The sequence below is a fragment of the Prionailurus viverrinus genome, chromosome A1 (genome assembly GCF_022837055.1).
Source record: "Prionailurus viverrinus isolate Anna chromosome A1, UM_Priviv_1.0, whole genome shotgun sequence".
NCBI classification, from domain to species: Eukaryota; Metazoa; Chordata; class Mammalia; order Carnivora; family Felidae; genus Prionailurus; species Prionailurus viverrinus.
In genome coordinates this window covers 193,398,167-193,423,121 of record NC_062561.1, presented here as the reverse complement: position 1 = coordinate 193,423,121, position 24,955 = coordinate 193,398,167, and the positions used below count along the sequence as shown (strand labels likewise).

Here is a 24,955-nt window from a genome sequence, read left to right as displayed (position 1 = left end):
ACTTCTAAAACTTCCGACTTTGAGCTCCGCTGCTTGCACAAACCTGTGGTAGTCAGCCCCTATCCTTTTACAAGTCAGTGGTTTTGGGGAAGAGTTTTTCTTGTGCAATCATCTACTTCTGCGTGCTTTCTCTCTCTCACTTATTTCTCTGTCATCAGGGCTCCCTCTCCTCCACAGCACCTGCTGTTCTTTTCTCCCCCAAATCCACTCTCTGCAGCTCCTACCTTCCATGATGTGGCTGTTTCACTCCCTCTAGATGTGCAGTGTGTTCTTTTAGTCCACAGATCAATTCCTTGGGTGTTCAGAATGATTTGAGATTTATCTAGCTGTGTTTGAGGGACAAGGTTAGGTTTCCCCTACTTCTCTGCCATCTTAATTCTCTATACAGTTTTATTTAACTTATAAATAATGCTTGTGATAAGGTTGTGAAGTTTGCAAGAATGCTTGAATGCTATTCTCTTAAGAAGGCAAGTCATTTCATTTCAAACTTTTGGGGAAAGGGTAGTGTAGTCACAGGCATGATGCTTGTTTTCAAACAGAAACCTATTCCTTATGGGTAGGGGATATCTTTTTGTTGCTTACCTATGTCCTTTCCTCTAATTCCATCTTCTTGCTATGGATCACAGTATGCCAAGCCATGTAGTTTGGGTGGGAGGGACCTAACTCTCAGCTCCAGGGACAGGCTCTGAATGGCATAAGTCAATCAGCATGCTCTATCCCCCAGGTCACAGTGATTGGATTTTTCAGTGTGAACATAGACATTTCTGGGACTACCAGGGACAAGAATATTTGAGAAGGAAGCCCAGTTCTGAGGTTAAAAGAGGTGATCTGGGACCATGTTGAGACCTGAGTAAAATCTCCCCTGATCAGTGGATCAGTTAATAACTTAAAATATCATCTTTTAAAAAGTTTCACCAGATTCTATATGGCTCGGCAACTAAAAGCATCGTGTGTGTGCGATTTTGATTTTAATGAGGTTTTCCTTCATTCTTGCTTCTTTCCCTCGCTCAAAATCTTTACAATTTTTTCCCTCCCTTCACCCTTCTTAGACATCATTTCTAGCCTTCTTTTGGATAAAAGGTCAGTGGTCTCCCCATTTTCTCACAGGTATCACTTATTCCAATTGACATTTACACTTGAGTAAACCTTAAACTTCTCTGACCTTTTTTTAAAAGCTAGCTTTTTAAAGAGATATTTTGTCTGTTTTAAAAGAGTACATTTTTGTTGCTTTTATTTGTAAAAGGCCATGTCACGCCTCCTAGATTTTTTGGATGCCTTGTGTACCCATTTTGAGTCCCCCCCTCTCTAAATTGGGGGTCTCCTTTTCTTTTCCCCTGCAGCATGGGATACAGATGTTTTGTAGACACATGGGAACTATTTAACAGTAATTTAAAAAATTTAGCCAGTTTCACACGCCATTCTTAGTCATGTGAAATAAATAAGGGGATAAATCAGCCCTTAAATATGCCATTTAGTGTTGAAAATGAAAAACAACAGATGTAGGTATTCGAGTCGGATAAAATACTGATAGATTTAGGTCCAAAGTCTTGCCTAGTTCTCAAATTCAATTCAGCTTGAATTGAAGATATGCTGAGCTCTTCCCCTAGCTGACTTTTGGAAATGTATAGGCAAAAGGTGAGTGAGACATAGATTCAGAGTCTACCTGCCAGGGTTAGCCTTAAAAACAATTTCAGTCAATCTTGTCCGTAAATGATTCCAAATTCCTCTTTCCACTGGGGGACGGTATTTCTCACTCGTCTGTTGTTCAGAGCCATCAAGCCCTTCCTATAGCTCCTTCTCTGTCAGTAATATCTTGGGTTGACACTCCTTCAGGCACTGTGCCACATGCTTTACCCATATTGTTTCCTTTAGCTCTTATAATGACTCTAAAAGATATCCGTAAGGTGGGCATAATTGGAGTATGTGAGGAAACCAGTATTTGGAGGGTTAGGAGCTTACCTGGGCCCTTAGCTCATGAATAGTAGAGCTGAAGTCCACCCTGAGGTTTGTCTGAATCCAGAACCCACATGCTAACTGATTGAGCACCTCCTTCACTTTCGCTGAGGGACCTAAGCTGATAAGGCAGAGGCCTCTGAATGAATATATAAAACATTTCATAACAGGTTGAATCATTAAGACAAAGAGCAGTCTCATGTGAATTGATTTCATGCTACTGCAATATTTCACTGGGGAACTGTTGGGGGTAGGCTGGTATTCCTGTAATCATTATATGTTGGGGCCACCAACTCCCTCTAGGTTGTTTATGTCCATAGAAACTTTGGGTACTCTACAATCTTCCCCCAATGTAGCCTCCAATATTTTAACAGTCTTTTCCTTAATGTTATTTGCTGTTATTTATAAAGTCTGTTGGTCTTTGATCTTATAAATACATATATTTTACGTATTTAGAAATATTGCCAACAAATCATGCAGAACAAAAAGCAACTTGAGCATCAGACTATTACTGAGAGGAGAGGCTCCCCAGGCGCCTAACCTGGTCTCCCTGGGAACCTGGAACGTCTATCTTTCTTCACATTTAGGGTACCTTTGCATCGTGTTTATTTTTTCTTTATACCCCAGGGAATTTGAGAGATCTTAGGTTCTTACGCTGCTTGAATCCTTCACTGGCATGCCAGCAAAAGATTTTCATTCTCTCTTATCCACAGACATCTCCCCTCTTCCCTGTCCATTCTTCTATTTCAATGTCAGTAGTCCATATCGTGGTAAGTTCTGGCAATAAAACTCCACATCCCCCTTTTTTGAAGTGCTTGCTGAGGATGTGCATGTGTCCTTGGTTCTGCTCTGTACCATTGAGCTCAGGGGACCGCATAACAGAACTACTCAGAGCAGAAAGTCATGCCCCTGAGTCATCCGATGCCTGGACCCTCAATAGTTGCTAGAGCTTCTGATTTCCCATCTTGCTGGGGTGGAGCTTTAATGCCCAGGCTTTGAACACTGGAACTTCTCTCCAGTTGAAGCCATCAGGACTGGAAGTACAGTGGAGCCCTCTGTGGAAAGGGGTTGTGTCACCAAGCAGCCTTCTGGCTTCTGACTCTGAGGGATGAACACTGGGTGTGACCGAACAAAACTCTCATTGGACCAATCTTTAATGCCAGGCTAGTGGCAGGAGGCTTGCTGTTATTGGTCCAGAGGAAACTTTGAAAGCAAATCATTCACTACAGCACACATTTTTTGGAGGACTGGAGCACCAATTCCCATCAGAAAACCCCCCTTGCCTGGCTTGGCATGGGAGAGTTTTTTCTGTGGGTGGCATCCTCCCAGGGAGATGGGAATCCATGCAGCGAGGTCAGCCCCTTGCTCTGGGAATGTGCAGAGAGGGGCTGCCCACTCACCAGGAGTCAATCCACAAAGGCTCAGATTTTAACCTTTGTGATATTTTATTTTATTATTTTATTTTATTTTATTTTATTTTATTTTATTTTATTTTATTATTTTTTTACAGAGTGCAAATGAGGGTGGGCAAAGGAAAAGGGAAAAGAGAATCTCAAGCAGGTTCCTTGCCCAGCAGGGAGCCGGATGCGGGGCTCAAACTCATGACCATGGGCTCATGACCTGTGCTGAAATCAAGAGTAGGACACTTAACTGACTGAGCCACTCAGCCTTTGTGATATTTTATATCTTTAAGTTTGTCTAAGAATTTCTTCTATTAGACATTCACTTACCTAATTTGAAATCTTTGGACCTATTTTCACAGGAGACCTTTGAAAAGAATGTCCTGGGTTAGGTTCTGCAGGGGCCTTGCTGTGCAATGGTTGGTTAATATTTCACCAACAGGTCCTGGTTTGTGCTAAAAGCTGTTATCTCATGATTCCAATCTATAAAAACACAGTAACCAAGGGAACAGAGGTGAGGTTTATCTGAAGGATGTTTTTAAAATCATTTCATCCCAGTTAGCTAAAGTACAGGGTAATACTAGTTTCAGGTGTGGGATCTAGTGATTCATCATTTAGAAGTTAAATAAAAACTTGGAGGAAAAAAAATCATTTTATCCTACAACTGGTTAAAGTGGGAGAGAATGTCTTCACAATGTTACCTTCATTAAAAGAAACCAAGAGAGAGGAAAAAATATTGCTGACGTCAGTCTCGTAACATGCTCCTCTGACTTAATGAGCAAACTGAATTTCTAATGGTAACAATTCTTTGGCTTGCCTTCGTGGAAGAAAGGTTATTGAGTATTCTCCAGCTCTCCGGGGAATCACTTATAAAATGAAGTACTTTACGCATTAGGTAAACCGTCAATCTTGTTGACCTTCTGGCAGTTAGAAGCATTTAAAGGTGCATCGCTCCTGTCTTCTTGGGATTAACATTTGAGGAAATCACCTACCAGTTATTAAGTAACTTCTAGATACCTGCTCCCCCAACAGACAGAGTGAAGTAATGTGGCTACTTCCTGTGAGCGGTGACAAATTGGTTTTTAGGGAGGCAGAATTTTAAACTGATTGTCCTTATGAATTTGATTTACCAGCTGGTTTATAGAAACAATTCAGGTACTTATATGTTTGCACATTTTCCAAATATGAAAGCAGATATGTTGCAGAATTGACAAATGCCACCAATTTTAATTTCTGAAGTGGAAAAAGGACATAAATATGAACCCGAATATGAGCTCATCGAGGGCAGGGATCTCTTGCTTACCTTTTTGTATCCTTAGCACCTAATACTCCCTCATCCATTTAACAACTGTTTCATGAGACAAATATTTACTGAGCACCTGCTATGTGCCCGGCACTGTTCTAGGTGCTAAGGACATAGAAGCGAACAAAACAGAATCTCTGCTTGTATGGGGCTCGTATTCTCAAGAAAGATGAGGATAAAAAAATAAGAATATAATACATCAGGTATGAGAAAAATGAAGGACACAGAGTGAAGGGAGGGGTGCATGTGCTGTTCTGCATATGTGTCTTCTCTGCTATGGTGACATTTGAATAGACACTGAAGGAAGGGTGGAAAGCGACTCTGTGGTTGTGGAGGGAACAGAGTTCCAGGCAGAAGGAACAGAAGATGCAAAGAGCAGATTCCTGAAGTAGGAATGTGTTTGGTGTGTTTAAATGACAGCGGCGAGGTTGGAAGGGTGGAGTGAAGGGAGGAAGGGTAGAAGAGGAGGTAGGGCAAGAGTTTAGAGGTAGTGTGGGAAGAACACGGGTCACCTAGGGTGGAGTAGGTCAAGGTTGGGACTGTGGACTTATTCTGAGTGTGACAGCAACCTTGGGCGTCGGGTGCTGGACAGGGAGTGAGGTGAGCTGGTCCTTGTTTTAGAAGTCCATCCGCTACTCTACGCCCGGCGATCATGTAAGCAGGAAGGCTGTTAGGAGGTTCTTGTAGTAGTTCTGTTGACGATTCATGCTGGCTTCTTGGTGGAGGTGGTGGTCACCTCTCAGCAGAGAGCCTTATGTACCAGCAGTGCTCAACCAACAAATGTTTATAGCTTTCACTCCTCTAGATCCCCATCTTCTTCCTTCCTAATATCTGTAAAAGCTTACCCTGTCAAAGCAAATGCTTTTACTTCCACTCTTATTTTCTTTTTCAAAGAATTTTTAAGTGTATTGTTTTCAGACCACAGAAAAGGAGATGTCTTCTTAGAGATTCCAAATGGTAATAACATAAGAGCACTACCTTAAAAGGAATTTTTTTAATTGAGATTAATATACCTTTATAGTTTGCTAATATACCCATCATGTCTACTGTTTGAAAGAGACCCTCTATTCTCTCTTCTCCACTTTTTTTTTAATAAAGAAAAATTTAATTCTTTTTAATGTTTATTTATTTTTGACAGAGAGAGAGAGAGAGAGAGAGAGAGAGAGAACGAGCGGGGGAGAGGCAGAGAGAGAGGGAGACACAGAATCCGAAGCAGGCTCCAGGCTCTCACAGAGCCTGATGCAGGGCTCAAACTCATAGACCACGAGATCATGACCCGAGCCAAAGTCGGACGCTCAACTGACTGAGCTGCCTAGGCGCCCCTAAATAAAGACAAATTTTAAACCATTGCTCTATACTTTCTAAGTCCTGGTGAAAGCTTTGCTGCAAATGATCTTTCCTATTATACTGATCTTTCTCCATCTGTCAGAGGGGACCCTCTCCAATCTTTGTTTTCAATGAAGCACATGCCAAGATGGTTCTCACCAAAGGTACTTTTTATTTCCATCAGCATCTCTGATGATGACAGTAATGATGGCAGCTCAGCTCTGGAAACTGGGAAGTTAACCAGTTGATTTGCTTTAATCCTCATTTGGTGTTTGGCTATAGTAAAGGCCAAATGTCTGGCAGGTGACAGAGGTATTTTTTTTATATATATAAATATTTTTAAAAATATTTATTTATTTTTGAGAGACAGAGAGTGGGGGAGGCACAGAAGGAGAGGGAGACAGAGGATCTGCACTGTCAATGCAGAGCTCAGTGTGGGGCTCGAACCCACGAACCGTGAGATCATGACCTGAGCCGAAGCCGGATGCTTAACTGACTGAGCCATCCAGGTGCCCCAGAAGAGGTCTTTTAATGGGGCCAATGACTATTTAGAAATATGGATAGCATGGTGAGGATTTCAAAGTGTGTAGCACATTGATCCCAGTTACCGTGGTGTTGCATCACACAGGCACTTGGTTTAGGGCAGTGGTTCTCCAATGTAAGTGTGCATCAGGGTCACCTGGAGGGCTGGTGAAACCATGAATTTCTGGCCTCTATCCTCAGAATTTCGGATTCAGTAGCTCTGGGGTGGAGTCTGAGATTTTGCATTATTAACAAGTTCCCAGGTGACCCTAATGCTAGGGTCCAGGCTTTGAGAACCACTGAGCTAGAGGCATTCACCTCTGAGAGAGAGACAGAGACAGAGAGACAGGAAGATGAGAGAGATGGAAAAAGAGAGAGAGAGGGACAGAGAACTTTCAGAGTAGAAGCACTGGTCTTTATCTTTGAGAAATTTGTAACCCAATTAATGCCGGAGAAAAATACTGCCACTTCTGAAATAAATGCATGTCAGATAATAGAAGGTAAGTTGTCCTGAGTGTTGAGTTACGGGATAGAGCTGGAAAGACAGAGAGGGGAGTCTGAAGCCAGGTCACCATGCACTTGGTTGGACTTGGAGGAGTGAAGGCATGTGTGGCTGGGTCAATAGCAGGAGTAAAATCTCACTAGCAGGTGGTGAGCAAGAGGGATGTGTGGGGATGGAAGGGCTGAGAAGTTGGGAACCTGGCTGACTAAAGGGAAGGGACCAGTTTGGGGAGACCAAGGGAATGGACTTTGGAAACAGGCCAAATGAGGAGGAAGCCAAAGAGGGCTTGGACCCTGGAGAATGTAGGTCAGTGAGTCATACCTAATGTAAAACCAAAAAGTTTCCTTGAGGGGAAAGAGCATAAGGATGTGTGTGAGTACTTGGTGAATGAGAGCTGCACGTGTGTCTCAGTTTTCTTTTTTCTGCTAAAAGAGACATTACCTTATGAATAGCAAGAAAATGGTTACAAGCTCTAAGTAGGTGATGTAGTTATGCTTTTAAACATCGCGGGAGAAGCATCTATTATCAAAACTAAAGGGAAGGGTACAAATATTAACATTCTATAAAAAGCCTGCAGCACCTGATTGAAGCAGGTGTGCCGAATGCTTTGGTTTTTATTTATCTGTTAATTTATAGTCTCAAGTATTGTGATTTGGAAAATTGACTTTCACAACAGGCAAAAGAGCGGTTGAAAATTCTAATAACACTCTAAAAATATATGCTCGCCTTTTCTTTTCAAGTATAGTAAAATAATGAGGGCATTTGTTAACCTTCTGTTGCAGCTCCTGGAATTTTTGAACATACTAAAAATTTGATAATAGGCATTTTAAGCAAGCAGATGATCCCCTAAACATAAATAGCTCTCAAGCTATTTCAGGACAATAGCCATGGAAGTGATGGGAAATGAGAGTTTAATAGCAATAATAAACATTTCAATAATATGGTAACATATGTGATCAATATCTTGCAAGTGATTACCAGGTGCCAGGCACCGTGTGTGGGGACATGCACATATACACACACTTTTAAGAATAACTTCATTGAGTGGCTAAAATGAACAAATCAGGAGACTATAGATGCTGGCGAGGATGTGGAGAAATGGGAACCCTCTTGCACTGTTGGTGGGAATGCAAACCACTCTGGACAACAGTGTAGAGGTTCCTCAAAAAATTAAAGATAGAGCTACCCTATGACCCAGTAATAGCACTACTAGGAATTCACCAAGGGGTACAGGAGTGCTGATGCATAGGGGCACTTGTACCCCAATGTTTATAGCAGCACTTTCAACAATAGCCAAATTATGGAAAGAGCCTAAATGTCCATCAACTGATGAATGGATAAAGAAGATGTGGTATATATCCACAATGGAGTATCACTCGGAAATCAAAAAGAATGAAATCTTGCCATTTGCAACTACATGGATGGAACTGGAGGGTATTATTCTAAGTGAAATAAGTCAGGCAGAGAAAGACAGATACCATATGTTTTCACTCATATGTGGATCCTGAGAAACTTAACAGAAGACCATGGGGGAGGGAAGGGAGAAAAAAGTTACAGAGAGGGAAGGAGGCAAACCAGAAGAGACTCTTAAATATTGAGAATAAACTGAGGATTGATGGGAGGTGGGGGGAAAGGGGAAAGTGCATGATGGGCATCGAGGAGGGCACCTGTTGAGATGAGCACTGGGTGTTGTATGGAAACCAACTGGACAATAAATTATATTTAACATAAAAAATAAAGTAAGTTCAAACTTACAAAAACAAGAGTAACTTCATTGAGGTAGCATTATGTATCATAACCTTTGCTGCTTGCGAATGTACAAATCAGTGATTTTAGTAAAATACAGACCTGTGGAGCCATCATCACAATCCAATTTTAGAACATTTTTGTTGCCCCAAGTTCTTCTCTTGTGCCTGGTTACGGTCCATCTCACCTCCACCCCCAGCCCCGGACTGCCTTATTTTCTGTCTCTATGGATGTGCCTTTTCTGGATGTGGCACATACATAGAATCATACAGTATGTAGTCTTTTGAGTCTGGCTTCTTTCACTTTACCTAAGTTTTTGAGAGCCACTCATGGAGTACCATGTACGAGCAGTCCATTCATTGTTATTGCCAAACAGTGTTTTATGACGTAGTTACACAACTTTTTGTTTGTGTTGTCGTGAATTGCTGGGCATTTGAAATTTCTCCAGCTTTGGATTATTACGAATAATGCCGCTGTGACTCTTGGCTCACATGTCTCTGTACATACATAAAACTTTAATCATCCTGGTTACCCTATGCTTTAGAACCGTTAGGAGTTTTTTCTCCAGATAACGAAACTGAAGGTCAAGAAATTATGAAACCTGCCCAAGGCAGTAAATGCAACAGGGGGAATATTTTGAAACAAAATGTTGACTGCGCTTTTTTCCTTGGCAGTGCCCTATGGTTTGCTGATGCCCAACAAGCCCTGAGTCACTCACCTAGGTCAGGTGGGAGATGGGGGCGTTAGGAGCGCTATAGCAGAAATGCAAAGACAAAAGAATGAGTTCATCAGCTGCTGACATTTAGCCTGAGATTTGCAGATAATTAAGTAATTAATTAATTATAGGCATATCAAGAGGACAACTTGGAAGATTTAGATCACGGTTCCTTTCATGGAGTGGAGAAGAAAACTCTTCCACCTGTTGACTAGGTTGTTTGACATCCGGCCCCAGGTTAGGATGAGGTTAGGGCAAAGTGTGATCGGGAGAACAGAAGGATCTGCTCCTCTGGCCAGGGCTTTTGTGAGGAGAAGTGGCAAGAGAGTCAGGGCCGGGCACATGGGCCCGAGTCTCCCCTCTTGGACTTTGGGCTGGACAGAGTGGGGGTGGTGGGGTTAGTTGAGGAGGCGACTAGGTCAGAGGCTTTGGACGTGAGGCACATTTGGGGCTCGGGGAAGAGACTGCTTCCAGGTTGCCCTGCTCTACGCTGGGGGACAACCATACCAAGGGAAGCTTGGCAGCCCAGCATGGTTAAGCAGAGAGAAGGCCAATGTTTAGCTTTCTAAGTCACCTTCAGTGTCCTTGCAGTGCGGCGGGACCCCCAGCATTTCTGCATGCACCCAAGAGTGTGCCCAGTGGTCCGTGGTCTGGGGGCCATCAGACTGCATGACAGAGGATGGAGGTGGATTGCCTACTTCTGGGATCTGGATGGAAGACATGATTGGGACTCAGCAGCTTTAGCAAGAGATGGGGTGAGAATCCCTCTAGGTCATCATCAATGGAGACCAGACACAGATGGGTCAGGCACTGATGTCAGCAGTAGCAGAACATGCAAGGGACAGAACTGGTAACAACTGTGAGGTTCCCGAGTGGCTGGCTAATGTCCAAAGTCAGCATGAGACCAGGGGTACTCTTGCCCCAGGGCCGGGGCTAGAGTGATGGTGGCAAGGTGCCTCGGTCACGCAAATTTAGGAGGCACTTCTCCAAGTTTACATAAATCCACCTCCCATATTCCTGGTCAACATCTTGGGAGGCAGTGGAAATCTATGGCAGAACATCTATATTTAAAGTGAATGCGGGGCACCTGGGTGGCTCAGTTGGTTAAGCATCTGACTTCAGCTCAGGTCATGATCTCACAGTTCATGAGTTTGAGCCCCACATCAGGCTCTGCACCTTCAGCACAGACTCCGCTTTGGATCCTTTGTCCCTCCCTCTCTCTGCCCCTCCCTCCCTCCCTCTCCCTCTCAAGAATAAACAAACATTAAAAAAAATAAAGTGAATGAAACTTACCTAAGGAATTGTAAAGTACTGCATCTGTGTAGGTAGGCTTGCTGGAGTAGAGGACATCGAGAGTTTGTTGTTTATCTGCTTACTTCCTACTACCCTGGTCCTGTGCTCTTTAGTGTGTGAAAGAGCAGGTCTGTTAGGGAAATGGATAAAGAAACACCGTTTCCGTGGCACGTGGGAGAGCAATGTGACCTATTGACTTATCACTAGTGAGTTGTGGGGCTGGGATATGAAACCACATTTGCCTGAATCCAGAGCTCACTGTTTGGAGATTAGTAATAACAATAACTAACATGTTTCGAGAGCTTAGTATGTGCCAGGCACCGTTCTAGCTGCTTTATCTGTGTTAACCCACGGAATCTTCACGTTACCCTATGTAGTATTATGTGCTATTCTTGTTTTACAGAGGAAGAAACTGAGACACAGAGAGGTACCGTACTTCCCCAAGGTCACACAGCCTATAAACGGTGGCGAGCCAAGTCCTTTGGGTGTGGAGTCCATTCTCAGGAGCTGGCATAAAGGCAGCCAACTTACCCGGGACCATCTTTTGTTGTCTAGCACTTCTCGGACAGGAGGCAGAGTTGCCAGTTTCCAGCCGGGGTAACCACGATGCCAACAGCAACTTGAAAGTGCCAGAACGGCTCTGATCGTGGGGAATAGAACTTTAGGGTGTACAGAGGCCTGCAGGGAGGCATCTTGGAGGACACTACGTATCACGTCAAGGAGTTTGGTGGGAAAAGTTAAAGATAAATCAGAGCTCAAAAAGAAAAGAAATGGAAGACATAGTTGAAGTTGACAATGTGTTTAACAGTTTTCAGTATAATTTTGTCTGGATTTTGAAGAAAATAAAAAGCTGTGGAATGTGTCAGCTTTCTTAAAGTCCCATAACCATGTCCTTCTTGCCATCAATTCTCATTACAGATTGGTTGAACCTAAAGAAAATGCCAGTTTTGCTAATTACTAAAGATATTTAAAGAATAATCTTCATCATACAGTGTTAGATGAAGCAAGTAAGTGGCGGCAGAGATTGATTAATGGCCAAAGCCAACTTGAGGTAATCAATCACAAAAGTCATTTATTCCAGAGCATTCAACAGAGAAATGTTTTCTAAAATGTGGCCTCTGAGATGGTTTTAGGTCATATCCGAAATGAATATTTTAATTGCAGTAGTTATAATTTTTATTTTATTAGAGGAATATTGATTTCCTACTTATGGGAACAGCATACTGAAAGTTAAGTAAAACTCAAGTTGATTTACAGAAAATATTAAATAATAACACAACATACCAAAATATGGGAAAATCACAAAGATGGTATATAAATGACTAAGGTTTGGGGAACACTGTATTAATGCAACAAAGACCAGCCAGTTATATAATAACTCAAAAGTGAAGATAAGAGATTTTATTCCCTTCCTTCCCTACTCTCACCTTTTATTCAGGGTTTGCTATTTATCAGGACTGTACCAAATATTTTACCTATATTAGATCATTTTCTCTTATAGCATTTGTCATCTGAGAATCACTTTCTTCTTATTCCTCACAGCATTACAGAAGAACTCTGATCTTATTGGGGTGGTAATGACTCCCAGTGGAAAGACTGCATTCCCAGGTTGCTTTGCAACCAGAATCATGTGATTGTTCTAACAGATGAGCTGTAAGAGAGAGTGCTGTGTGGAACCTCTAAGACTGGCTGCACAGAGGGAGCTAACTCAGGTGGAAGAAGTGCCCATTTGTCCTTCCCTTTTCCTCTTTCCTGTTTCCTGGAATGCCTTTGTGATGGCTGGCAATCCAGTAGCCATCTTGGAACATGAGTTAGGTTTGAGGATGGAAGCAAAATGCTAGGATAGTGGGATGGTGGAGTGGAAAGAGAGAAGCCACAAGACGACCTGGTGACCTTGGAGCTGTACCTTCTCCTGAGTGTCTACTTCAGATCTCTTTTACCTGAGAGATAAACTCCATCTTTAAAGCTTTCATTATTTGGGGGTTTGGGCCAAAACAGCCAAACTTAATATTAACTGAGAGAAGATGAAATATCAGTTTGGAGTGCTTTTGGATGGAGGTACCAGTAAATAAAACTTCTGGAAGCTTAAACCTAGGGTTTTATTTTTCTCACTTAAAACAGTGAAGAATTATGTGGCTGTTCAATGATGCCATTCAGAGTTCAAATTTTCTCTAGCCTTCTGTTCTCCACCCTTAGCCTGCTGGCTTTTATCCTCATGCCTGACACCTCATGGCTGCAAGCTGGCCGCTGTAGCTCCAGGCTTCATGTCCACACAGCAGGCAAGAAAGAGATGGATGAGCCAAAGTTCTGCTCCTTACGAGGTGTTACCTTTTTATTTGGAAAAGAAATTGCTCCCCAGCAGAGTTCCCTAACATCCCATTATTACAGAACTGTGTCTTCCAGATTCTAGATGTGTGGTGGGATCCACCCTTCTGAAACCGAGGGATCTCGGTTAACTGCTGAAATATATTGGCTTCTGTTACTCTAGAGAAGAAGGAAATGGGGGAGGATGTGGGTGGGCCATGGGCTGTGAGGAAACCAAGTCCTAGAGAGGAGCTGACATGCTAATGTTACACAGCTGGCTGGTAGAAGGTCAAACACTGAAGCCTGGGATCTTGACCACTTTGGTAATCTGCTCTCGGAAGACCTTAAAGATCTTAGCTTCCCCTTCCTCAAATTTTATCTTTACACGTTATTAGGAATTTTACACAGGAAGTTCTAACTTGAAAGGTATATGGGACTAGAGAGACCTGTGAGACCACTTCCAATGTGAACTTACAGAGAAGCTCTGTCTAAAAGAAATTTTTCTTTAAAGTTTATTTAGTTATTTTGAGAGGGACAGAGACACCGTGAGTGGGGGTGGGGCAGACAGAGAGGGAGACAGAATTCCAAGCAGGCTCTGCGCTGTCAGCACAGAGCCCGACAACACGGGGCTTGAACCCACAAAACCGTGAGATCATGACCTGAGCCGAAACCAAGCATCAGACACTTAACCAGCTGAGCTGCTCAGATGCCCCTAAGAGAAATTTTAAAATAATGGAAATGTTCTATGTTAAGGTGTTTAATATGGTAGCCACTAGCCATGGCTCTGGGAATTTGAAATACAGCATTTGTGACTAAAGGACTGAATATTTAATTTTATTCCATTTTAATTAATGTAAATGAAAATAGCTACACCTAACTCAAAGTATTGCTTCCCAGAATACCCGAGATGCTAAGAACCAACAACATTCCACTCCCAAGACCGATCTTTTTTGTTTTTAGGAATTGAAGGCCCATTGTTGCTTTGCATAAAGTGGGGTTAAAGGCCAGTGTAAGTAGTTATTTTACAGAAGAAGTTCAGTGTAGACACAATCATGTTATAAACGTTGATACAAAGGATTGGCCTGTGAGAATTATGGAGCTCCAAGTTTCCTTATACTTCTATCAAGTCAGGCTTGCTTTTCTGAAGGTGCAGGGGGACAGGTGTTCTGGCCCGATGTAAGAAGAAAGCTGTGGTGAGCAGAGCTGGCCCACAGTGCCATGGGTTAGCAGGCAGAAGCAGTGAGGCTCCTAGTAGTTCCCAGGCAGGTCTGCTGGTACCACTTTTTAGCTGCAAAAGCCTATAATGCCTTCCCTGTCAGTCAGTGGTAAGTTCAAATCTTTACCTTCCAGGACACAGTTTGCCTAAACGCTTTGCCCTGATATTGTTATCTAAAGAGAGGACAATATTTTAAGATGTGTCCATCTTACAGCAACTGGGGATGAATCCTACCTCTGAAAAGCGGGAGATTTTGTCTTTTGCATCTGTTAATTTGGTTCAGGAGGCAAGAGCCTGCTAATCTGGATACTTTAGTTTCTTAATGTTAGGTTACTGATCTACAGACCTACATCAGAGAAAGAAGACAGATCTATTTTAATGTATCAGCATTGCCGGTGTCCTAAGCCCATTCCCTTCCAGTGACAACAGTAACAAGAGATTGATGATTCCCAAGAGTCGGGGGTGGTGGGGGGACTATGTCTGCCTTGCCATTCTCCGTTGCAGAAAAGAAGCCTGGGCATCTATTGTGGGAATCCCTGCTCTCGGTCTTCGTGTGGATTTTCTGGGAACACTTCATCACCTGACTTCCATAATTAGCATTTAGAAAACTCCAGACAGCATGTAAAACTAGCTAAATGGAATCATTTTGCTTGATGTCTCTAAGGGTCATGGCACAGATATTTTCACAGCACTTATGTTTGTTCTGCTTTGTGGTACCACGTTTTCTACTTAAGAAAAACATTTTTTAAATGTTTATTTATTTAAAAAAAAAATTTTTTTTTTTAACGTTTATTTGTTTTTGAGACAGAGAGAGACAGAGCATGAACAGGGGAGGAGCAGAGAGAGAGGGAGACACAGAATCTGAAACAGGCTCCAGGCTCTGAGCTGTCAGCACAGAGCCCGACGCGGGGCTCGAACTCACAGACTGTGAGATCATGACCTGAGCCGAAGTCGGACGCTTAACTGACCAAGCCACCTTAATGTTTATTTATTTTTGAGAGAGACAGAAGGAGAGACAGAGCACGAGTCAGGGAGGGGCGGAGAGAGAGGGAGACACAGAATCTGAAGCAGGCTCCAGGCTCTGAGCTGTCAGCACAGAGCCCGATGCGGGGCTCGAACCCATGAACCGGGAGACCATGACCTGAGCTGAAGTTGGACGTGTAACTGACTGAGCCACCCAGGTGACCCCCAGATTTTCTACTTTGATGTGTCCCATGGAGGACACGATTGGCTGAAGGATCTCTGAGCTTCTCTGTGTGCCGTGATAAACTGGCACAAGAAATCAGGAGCAGGACCTACAGAAGGGGGCTTTTCTCACCCCTGGGGTTGGGCTGCCTGGCATTCTTCTGCTCTGAGTTACATCACCTGTTAACCCTTTGGTTGGCACTTTGGCCCTTCAGCATCCCCCAAGCTCTGCACCTTTCCTGTGCTGTTCCTCCTACTAGAACACGTTCCAGGCATCATCCCCACAGCAGCCCGGTCTGCTTCTCCGGAGCCAGGTGCGAACATCCGGGCCTCTTAATTTCTGCAGGGCCTCCACACGGAAGTTCTCAATTAGCACAAGGTGTGCATCTCTTGGTGTTCGGCCTTAACTTTCTATTCTTGATCACTTTGGTCTTATTTGGGAGTCTCAGGATAAAGACAGTCAATCCCATCAGCTTTTCCTGTCCCCTAATTGCAGAAACAGCCCCGTTCCTGTGTGACTAAATCACTCAGAGTGCAAACTCAGCTCTCAACAGGAGTGGGTGCTCGCGTGTGCTAATTTGCAAGCATGCTCCCTTTTCTTCTCAAACACTATCGATATATGCATGTTGTCACCCTGTGTATTCATTTTGGGCACAAACCCTCACTCAAGATGCAAGATCTTAGATGACAAACAGCCCAGGATGGGAGTTGTTAATGATGTCTGTGTTTAAAAATAATAATGATTATTTGGTAAATCCCAACACTAAAGTTGAAAAACTTTCTTTGCCCTCCACCTTAAAATTAAGAAACAGATGGCCATCTGCAACCATATATTTCTTGTTGTTGCAAGTAAATGCAGCCACAGGAGCTTATTTTATGCTAAAAGCTTCCATCTGCTAGATGTAATCTTTTCCTACCTGTGGAAAAATGAATAAAATAAGAAGGACCCGCTCGCTTCTGACCTTGACTCTCAGATTATGCATCTAAGATACTTTCCTTTTTTTCTGTGACAGGTGTTAACTCTGAAATGATAGCACTGCAGACTTTTGACAGTTTCATCCTTTTACCTAAATGGGAGCAAATTTGGCTTAATAATATTTCTGGTTGGCATATGTTTTGCAGCAACACAGGGAGTGGATTTCCCTTTAATGAGCAATATACATCGTGTAATTCACAGCAGCTTTCCTTTTTCTTGTAAAAATGCCCGAGCATCCTTTGCCTCTCTCTTTACCAAGCAGAAATGAGAAATCATTATAAATAACGTGGTCTTAAAAAATCCTCCCATGTGTCAAGAATCTGTATATGCACTGGAGGGGAGGGGAAGTAAACAGAACGAATCACTGCGAATGTGCTGACTCCCACGTTCCCATCGTTCCAGCCCCAGCCCCAGGGCCCCATGGCTCTCTACCTTCTCTTCCCGCCTTCCTTTCGCTATGATCACCCCGACACTATTCTGCCAGGGCTGTGTGTTATGTGGCACTATTCTGCCAGGGCCGGTGGTTATGGGCAACGCGAGTGCTATTTAGACAGAATTCGTTGTCATCCAGGCGTGTTGCTTCCACTGCTCCTCAGCTCTTTAGAAAGTGGGAGCTGAAGAGGGACCATAGTGGCTACGCTCCTCATTTTAGAAGGAAAAAAAAACAAAACAAAACCCGAGGCCAGAAGATGGACTGACAGCCCAAGGCTGAACCAGAACTGGACACAGGCTCTTGTTTTCTCTGACCCGCTGATGAGCAGAATCACACGGGGAAACAACCTGAGTTTTAAGGTTTGCACGGAAAACGAGGCGGCCTGATGCCACACTGGGGATTTTCGTGAAGTTCCTCGGTGTTGACCTTGGGCAAAATGGAATGCGGGAGACCGCTTGTTCGATAGGAGGGAAAAACGAGCGATTTAGGCGTGACTTCTCAAGATAGTTTTATTGTGGAAGCGCGGTCCTGCTCTATTTTTCAGCGTAATCACTTCCTAACCCCACCACGTGTTTATTCTAGTGATGGGCAAGCGGTGTGTTATGAAGGCAAAGCAACATGTGAACCAAGCGAGATGGGGAAAAGAGAGGAGGAATAATCGAGCCGCCACATGCTTGAAGCGGGAAGACTCCGGGCGGTGTCAGAAACTGGCGCGCGATCCTGACCAAGTTACTTCATCTTGCAAGGCCTGGGCAAGATGTGGCCCTGGACCAGCATTGTCACCACCTGGGCGCTCCTTGGAACTACACATTCTCAGACCGTCCTCTCCGGCCCACCAGTTAGAAGCTGGGGGGGGGGGGGGGGGGGGGCGGTGGGAGCCAGCGATCCGTGTTTATTTTTTATTTTATTTTTTATTTTTATTTTTCAACGTTTATTTATTTTTGGGACAGAGAGAGACAGAGCATGAACGGGGGAGGGGCAGAGAGAGAGAGGGAGACACAGAATCGGAAACAGGCTCCCGGCTCACGTGGGGCTCGAACTCACGGACCGCGAGATCGTGACCTGGCTGAAGTCGGACGCCTAACCGACTGCACCACCCAGGCGCCCCATAGCGATCCGTGTTTTAACCAGCCCTCCAGGTGATCCTGCTCTGCTCACGCTCACGTTTGGGAACAGGTGTGAATAATCGCGTTGTAGAAGCTCCAAGCTCAGACGCCAGCGTTCAGGCAACAGAAGCACCCCAACAGCTAGATCTTCCTGGTCTCAGGGGTCACTTCCAAATGGCACATCCGCGATCCCCAGAGCCTACCTGATTTTGTACACTGCTCCCTGCATCTCTGTGTCGCTTAACGCTCTCTGCAACGGAGAAATCCGGTATCAGGTTACCTTTCGGAATGCAAGGGGACCGTGTTACAAAGCTTCCAGGCAGTAGTCCCGAGCGGGAGCTCTGGTTTTAGATCCCAGGAACCGAGGGCTGGAGTCATGGGTTTTCAATACGTGCATCTCCTTGCTGGAAAACGCACGTTCGTGTCGGCTATCAAGTCTTTCGGTCATCTTGAGTTTTTTATTTTATTGATTGATTGATTGATTGGTCTCTGAGATGGAGAGAGACTGAGAGACATTGCCTGATGGTCTGAGCAGGGGCTCTGGCTTCACGCTGCTTGCTTTCCCCTGGAGCTCCACCATTTCCAGCCTTGCGTAAGTTCCCTTTTGTTTCAGTCTGTTTCCCTTGCTGCAAATGGGGGAAGCACACAGTAGCTACTTTATGAAATTCTTGTGAAGACTCCAAAGATACAGTTCGTGTCAACATGCTCAGCGCTGTGGGCTGCATGTGTGGAGTACAAGGTAAATGTCAGTCCACTTGTCAGTGTTCCGGATTTCAAAAGAAAGTGATTTTTTTTTTTTCTGATAATAGACAATGGGCGAATGATATGTAAATGGGAAGGAAAATGTAAACGATTTGGAAAATTCTTATATCTCAAAAGTGTCTTCTACAGGCGACAATAGTCCCGTGGTTAATGATCTCAGAGAGCATAAGCAGTCAGATAGAACTGTTTCAAAAAGAGAGAGCAGATTAGTAGAGCTAATCCTTTGCCGAGTGTTCTCTTTCTGTATTTCTCACCTTCCTGCAGTGCTAAATCCTTGTCCGGTTGTTTTAGATCAGGTCCAGAGTTCTCCGATTGGCTTCTCAGTTTAGGTGGTTTTCCTGTAATGTGTTTGAGCCACTCCCATAATTTCCTTTTGTAGCACTTGCTACTCTTGAAATAAATTGTTCATGGTTTGTTCTGTAAACTCCATGAGGGTGGGGGTCATGGTTGGTTCCTTGTCCTTATGGTTTAGCCTAGTGTTGGTTCAAATACAGTAGCTCAGACTCCCTGCTCCCGCCCCATGCTTAACCACATGCCATGGCATAAATGTATCCTGATGAGTTCCAGGTGTGCTATTATTGATTATTGATTTCTCAGTCCTTGGGGCAGTCCAGGCAGAGATAAGGACTGCCAGAGTCCTAGCACCAGTCTCCTCCCACCTATAGTAGCTTCATCTGTTTACTCTAGTATGAAATAAAATCATCCAAGTGTGCTGTGATGTTAACATGAGTGGGAAATACGGCACTATTTATTGCTTGGATAGAAGAATAACTAGGTAGATGATGGATAGATGGATGTTCCAACCAGTGAGAAGTTCTATTGATCTATTGACCAGTATGATAGACTGAGAGGTGTAGGTAGGACCCATCACAGAACAGACACAAGTGCCACTAAGACAATTCAAAACAAAATTGCACTGATAACTTGTTAGGCAAGGGAGACAGATCCATTAGGAAAGATATTCTGGTTTCCCCAAATAGAAAAGAGAACCAGACCCAGCCTGAGAAAGAAGTTCTGTCCAAGTAAGGTCCAAGTCTATGTGTCCATCTCTGATTGTATCGAGTGGACTGCAAACTTTCCGTTGAGGTAGGCTGTTGGTTTTGTGTTGTGGACGCTGAGGATGTAGTCCTCAGTCATGTCCAGGAGGGTTAAAAGAGTTTGGGTCATTAGCGGGCAACATGACACCTGCTTCTTGCAGGACTAGACAGAGTTTTTCTATTATCTGTCACTGTGCAAAGTCCCTTCCTTATCAACTTCATGTCTGCAAAATGGCCAAATAGCGTTGGTTGAGGGGAGGTGATTCTCGTTTGTTATTACCAGTGAAAATAATAACAGAAGGCTGTTGCTCTGTTTGTTGCTTTAGGAGTCCAACTTGGGAAACTGAGTTGCAGGTAATAAGTCAAGATGTCAGAGTTGTAATATTCAAGTAGAATCAGAGTGAAACAGAAGAACAAATTGCTGATTCCTCCTACTCCACCATTCTCTACTTTGTATTTTCTCAAGGAAAACTAGCTTCGAAGGGCCATATATGTGCAAAGTGGCTTTCCTCTGATTTCTGAGTATTTTATGATGTCTCTGCTACACTGTGGAAGCTTGGGGGTAGCATACCTTATAAGATATATTAAATTTGGTGATTTAGGGTTATAAAGACTTGTGTTTAGGTTTGGTGTTGGTATAAGCCAGAGTTTGACTGAAACTTATTTGGTGGTGATGTGAATCATAAATGATGAGCAAGACCCCGAACGTATTACATATGAGAAAATGTCTTTCTCTTCCTTGAGTGGGTTGTCATGGTGATTGGTAGGGGTGGCAGCAATGAGGTTTGGTGACAATCGGGAGAGAGAGTATAATGTTGGGACTCTGAAAAATCTGAAATTATTCCTCTAGTGAGCTTTGGCTACCATGTCCCCTGTTGAATTCTTGGAGTGTTTCGAGTCCAAAGTTCCGTCTCCACTGTGTTGGCTTTAGGGGCCACAGCTACGGCAGAAAATGGATTCTGGATTTCTAAACAACAACAATGACAAAAATGAATAGCTTAGGGATAGAATTGTAAACCCAACATGATCTCCTGTTGTTGCCCACATGAGCCAGGTACCTTACTTCGGCGTTCTTAGCCATTATTCCCCTCTCCCCTTTCTGTGGGGAATGCAGCGCTGGCAGGTGGAGAGTAACTGAAAATAATGAAGACAGCTGCCCATCATCTCTTCGTGGCAGGTCAGGAGAGAGGTGAATGCAACATACAGATAAAACCTTTCTGAGGAGCAACTTAATGGGGGGGTGAAGTATAATAAATAAAACACAAGCAGTGGCAAGAAAGCATGACTTCTAAGGAGAAAAAAAACCAAAGAGACTCCAATGTGAGAATAAAATGAAAATGTCTTTCCAGAATGAGAGAACGCAAAGCAATTCAGAGAAAAAGTGGCCAAGGCAGACTTGAACCGCACTTCATAAATTCTTGTTATTATCTCACTGGATTCTTCTCGGAGCTCAACGTGCTTTCAGAGGCTCTGTCTGAAATTGTTTGTTAAGCAATCTTTACGTAACCTCTTTATTTTATCTCCTGGGGGTCCTAAGCCATGCACGAGGTAGACAAGGGGGGGGGGAATCATTTATAATATTTTACAAGACAAGTTGCTGGATTTGTTTACCCTTCATTTACTTTTATGAAGTCTGTGGCTCCGACTGGGTATGGAGAAGGGGGTAAAACCAGGGAAATGGTCTCGTGATTCTTGTCCATTCATCCTGTTGCCTTTCTTTCTCTTTATTTTTCATATGGTCCCTTCCATGAAGGAGTGAAATAATAGTGCCCCTCACCGGACAGCTTTATTTTGGTGAATAGTGAGTGTGATGGTGAGGATGTATTACCCAGAAAATTCTTGGGTCTTTTTAGGTCTCTCCCCCCACCTCCCCCCCCCCCCCCCCGCCAACTTAATGAAATGTAGTTTAATCCCCACACTGAGATTGATGGAGGAATCTGGTGGTCTGCATTTTAAATAAGCACTGGAAATGTTCCTAACGCAGATCGTCTAGGAACTATACCCGAGACCCGCTGGCATTGGAATGTGTCTGTGTAAGGCTCTGATGTGAAATACATACAGCTTGAATCTCTGTTGCTACCTTCTGAGCTGGAGTGAATTACTTGATCTCTCTGTGCTTATTTCCTCCATGTGAAAAAGGGACGCTGCTGGTATTTATCCTGTAGAGTTGTATTTAACAAAATGATGCAGGAAAAATATTTAATGCACCGTGATACAGAGTAAACCCTCAACAAGTGACAGTCAGCACATATATTGTCAATGAGCTTGATGATCCTGTTTTTAGAGCCTTTTTACACCTTTGGATGGAAGGAAGGAAAGGGAACTTGAACTAGCTTAGGAGATGTTTTGTTCTGTTTTGGCCGACATAACAAAGATTCTCTGCTTGACCAAACCTGAGTTAAGCTCCTCATACCTTCTCCTGGGCCCGCCCATCTGTGGACTTCCTTGTAAAATCTAGTGTTAGTTAAAACCCTGCAAAGTACATTTAGAAGGAGTCCCCTATCCTCAATACCCGATCACCTTCAATATTTAATTGGGTTCCTCAACCTCTGTCATCCCCCAAGTGATGTCTGTCCATCCTGGCCTGTCCTGAGTAAAGAACTTGTTAGGTTGATTTAGCCTGATTCCCCTACCCTTGATATTTTCTCCTGGTATTTTTCCATCCAGTGATCCCCACACTGCTCCTTGGCTGGGAATTCCCATGAGTCCATGCTTTATTCAGAAATGTGCCCAGGTCTAGACTGAGGTCTCTGTCCCCTGTTGAAGGAGTCCGGGATAAAATCTGTTTTTACTACTTTTGAGTTCTCTTTTTTCATTGACATGAATTATGGAAGTGGCAGGTGTAGAGGGGCAGGTGTAGAGGTGTAGAGGGTGATTGGCTATGGCGACTTGAGCTCTAAGTTCTCATTTCTCCTTTACTGTCTTTGGTGTATCATCGTCTTCTGTTCCAGATAAGGCTTTTCTCCATGCAGGGGACAGTGTGCCCTGAGAGTGCTCTCTTCTCATAGCTTCCAGCTGGAGGGTGGGGGGAACTTTCCTACCAGCTCTAGCTAGAAAAACTAGTGGAAGGATTAATGGGCTCAACTGAAATTACATGCCAATCCCTGTACCAGGCTCAGTTCTACCTGGGTCATGTTCTGTACCCCCAACAGAATGTTGTGGGGGAGGGACTCATGCTGGGCAAAGACACCGCCCCCCCGCCCCCCCCCCCCACTCGCCACCTATTTTTTCTGCTTTGGTTCATCCCTGTAATTTTGCATCTGTGATACAGACACATCCCAGACAACAAAGGCATCTCATCAGCATTGGGGATACAGCAAGATCTAAGCAGGTAGGGCCCCTGCCCTCATGGAGCTTCTAGTCTAGTAAGAAATGAACTTTCAGAGTGAAGAGATGAAACAGAATTATGACTCCAATCTCGGTCCTCCTGCAATAGCAGGAACTTAGGAGACAGTATAGTAAAACCAGGAAGGAGATCAACTGGAAATGAAAGTTAAGTTGAAAAAGAACCCCAGAGGAGGCGAAAGGGCACGCTAGGTACACAAACTTTGAGGTACTTAGAGTAATGCTGACTCCTTCCCACCCACCACCCCCATCACAAGGGAAGAATATAGTCTTCCAAGAACATCAGTGGTCTAGGTGGGTCTAACTTAGCTAATCAGACTCCTCTGCAGAATTTGATTAGGCATCCAGGGCTCAAATTTCTTATTTCTGAATTTAAAAATAAATGGGTTGATTTTCACTGTTCCAGTAAGAGAATCAGTAATAGTAGCAAACTACTCAGTGATCACTTACTATTATGGGTGCTTTACGTTCATTTAATCTCAGCACCCCCACGAGGTAGGTAATGTTTGTTATCTTCCTTACACAGATAAAGTAACTAGCACACAGAGGTTGAGGGAGCATAGCATTTATTGAATGCACATGATATGTAAGGCTCAGTGCTAAGTGGTTTTCGTGATGATAATTCATTGAATCCTCTTGATAACACTAAGAGGAGTATTTTTATACCCAGCTTAAGGAGGCACTGAGCCTTGGATAAGTTAAGGATTTGAAGTTCTATAAGGAGGACATATCAGTCTGGTCTTGGACCCAGTACATCTGACTTGATCTTGTTCTCTTAACCACTGAGCTCTGTTCCAATTTCCAGATTAGCTTGCAGAGCAAGTACATGCTTTGTCCTTAAAATTGTCTTGGAGAATGTTTTTCCCGTTACAATCTTGTTGAAGGGAAGGAGTGCTGTCTAGGCCTTTCCTCTCTTACCTGTTACGGCTGTTCTACAAATCAAAGTTGCCCTGAGCTGCCCACGTAGAAATGACTGAAAATATACAACGTTTGAAACAATTGGTTCTATATTCAATCATTAAAAAACACGGTCCCTAGTCTATGTACCAGGTACTGTTCTAGGCAGTGAGAAGTCCTAGCAGGTTCCCTCTGTAATTTCTTGCATGTGGTTTCTGTCACAGCAGTGATGACGATTTGTAATGCTTACTCATTCACTTGTTTATTGGTCCTCATATTAGAATATAAGCCCCAGGAGACAGATCCATTTTCTGTTGTGTTAACTTCTGTATCCCTAGAATTTAGATCAATGCTAGATGTGTTTTAGGTGCTCATTGAATATGTTTTGAATTAATAAATGAACAAATAACAAATGAACTAATCACAAGTTTACTGGGTGGTAAGTATGTTTTTCCTGTGTGTGTGTGTGTGTGTGTGTGTGTGTGAATTTGATGATTTTTTTTAAACACCACTTCTTTCGTTACCCTTTGTGTATTGCATTCACCTGTGACTTCTGGCCATGGGGAGTAACTGAGCAGAGACCAGAAGATGAACATTTAGCCTGGGATTATGGAAACTGATGCAGTGGCAGCATAGGGAGCCAGCATTAATCAGAAGTTACGGTCCAAAAAGTAACTGACCAAGGGCCCTTGGGTATAGTTTCCTTTTAGCTAGGGCTCCAAAGTCCCTCCAGTGCAAAAAAAGTGTGGTTGCTTTCTTCTGCGTATAATGGACCATCAGGTGTCAGGTATGGATCTCTCAGTTGGAAGAAGCAGTCACCTGTCTCTGGTCATGTTCAATGAACGCTAAATCCCCTCTAAACAACCTGGTCTCCAAGCTTGTTTATTTTCTTGCTGTAAGACTGGCACATATTTCTCCTGCTTGGGGGCAAAAA

The 24,955-nt window shown here is 43.5% G+C and overlaps 1 long non-coding RNA gene across 1 annotated transcript in view; it reads left to right on the top strand.

Moving 5' to 3' along the window:
* LOC125168359 (uncharacterized) overlaps positions 1–11,525 on the top strand; it is a 178,713-nt gene extending 167,188 nt beyond the window's left edge. Inside the window, exon 4 of the long non-coding RNA XR_007153107.1 lies at positions 11,164–11,525. This is a non-coding gene — a long non-coding RNA (uncharacterized LOC125168359). The remainder of the gene's footprint in view (positions 1–11,163) is intronic.
* Positions 11,526–24,955: the final 13,430 nt, after the last annotated feature.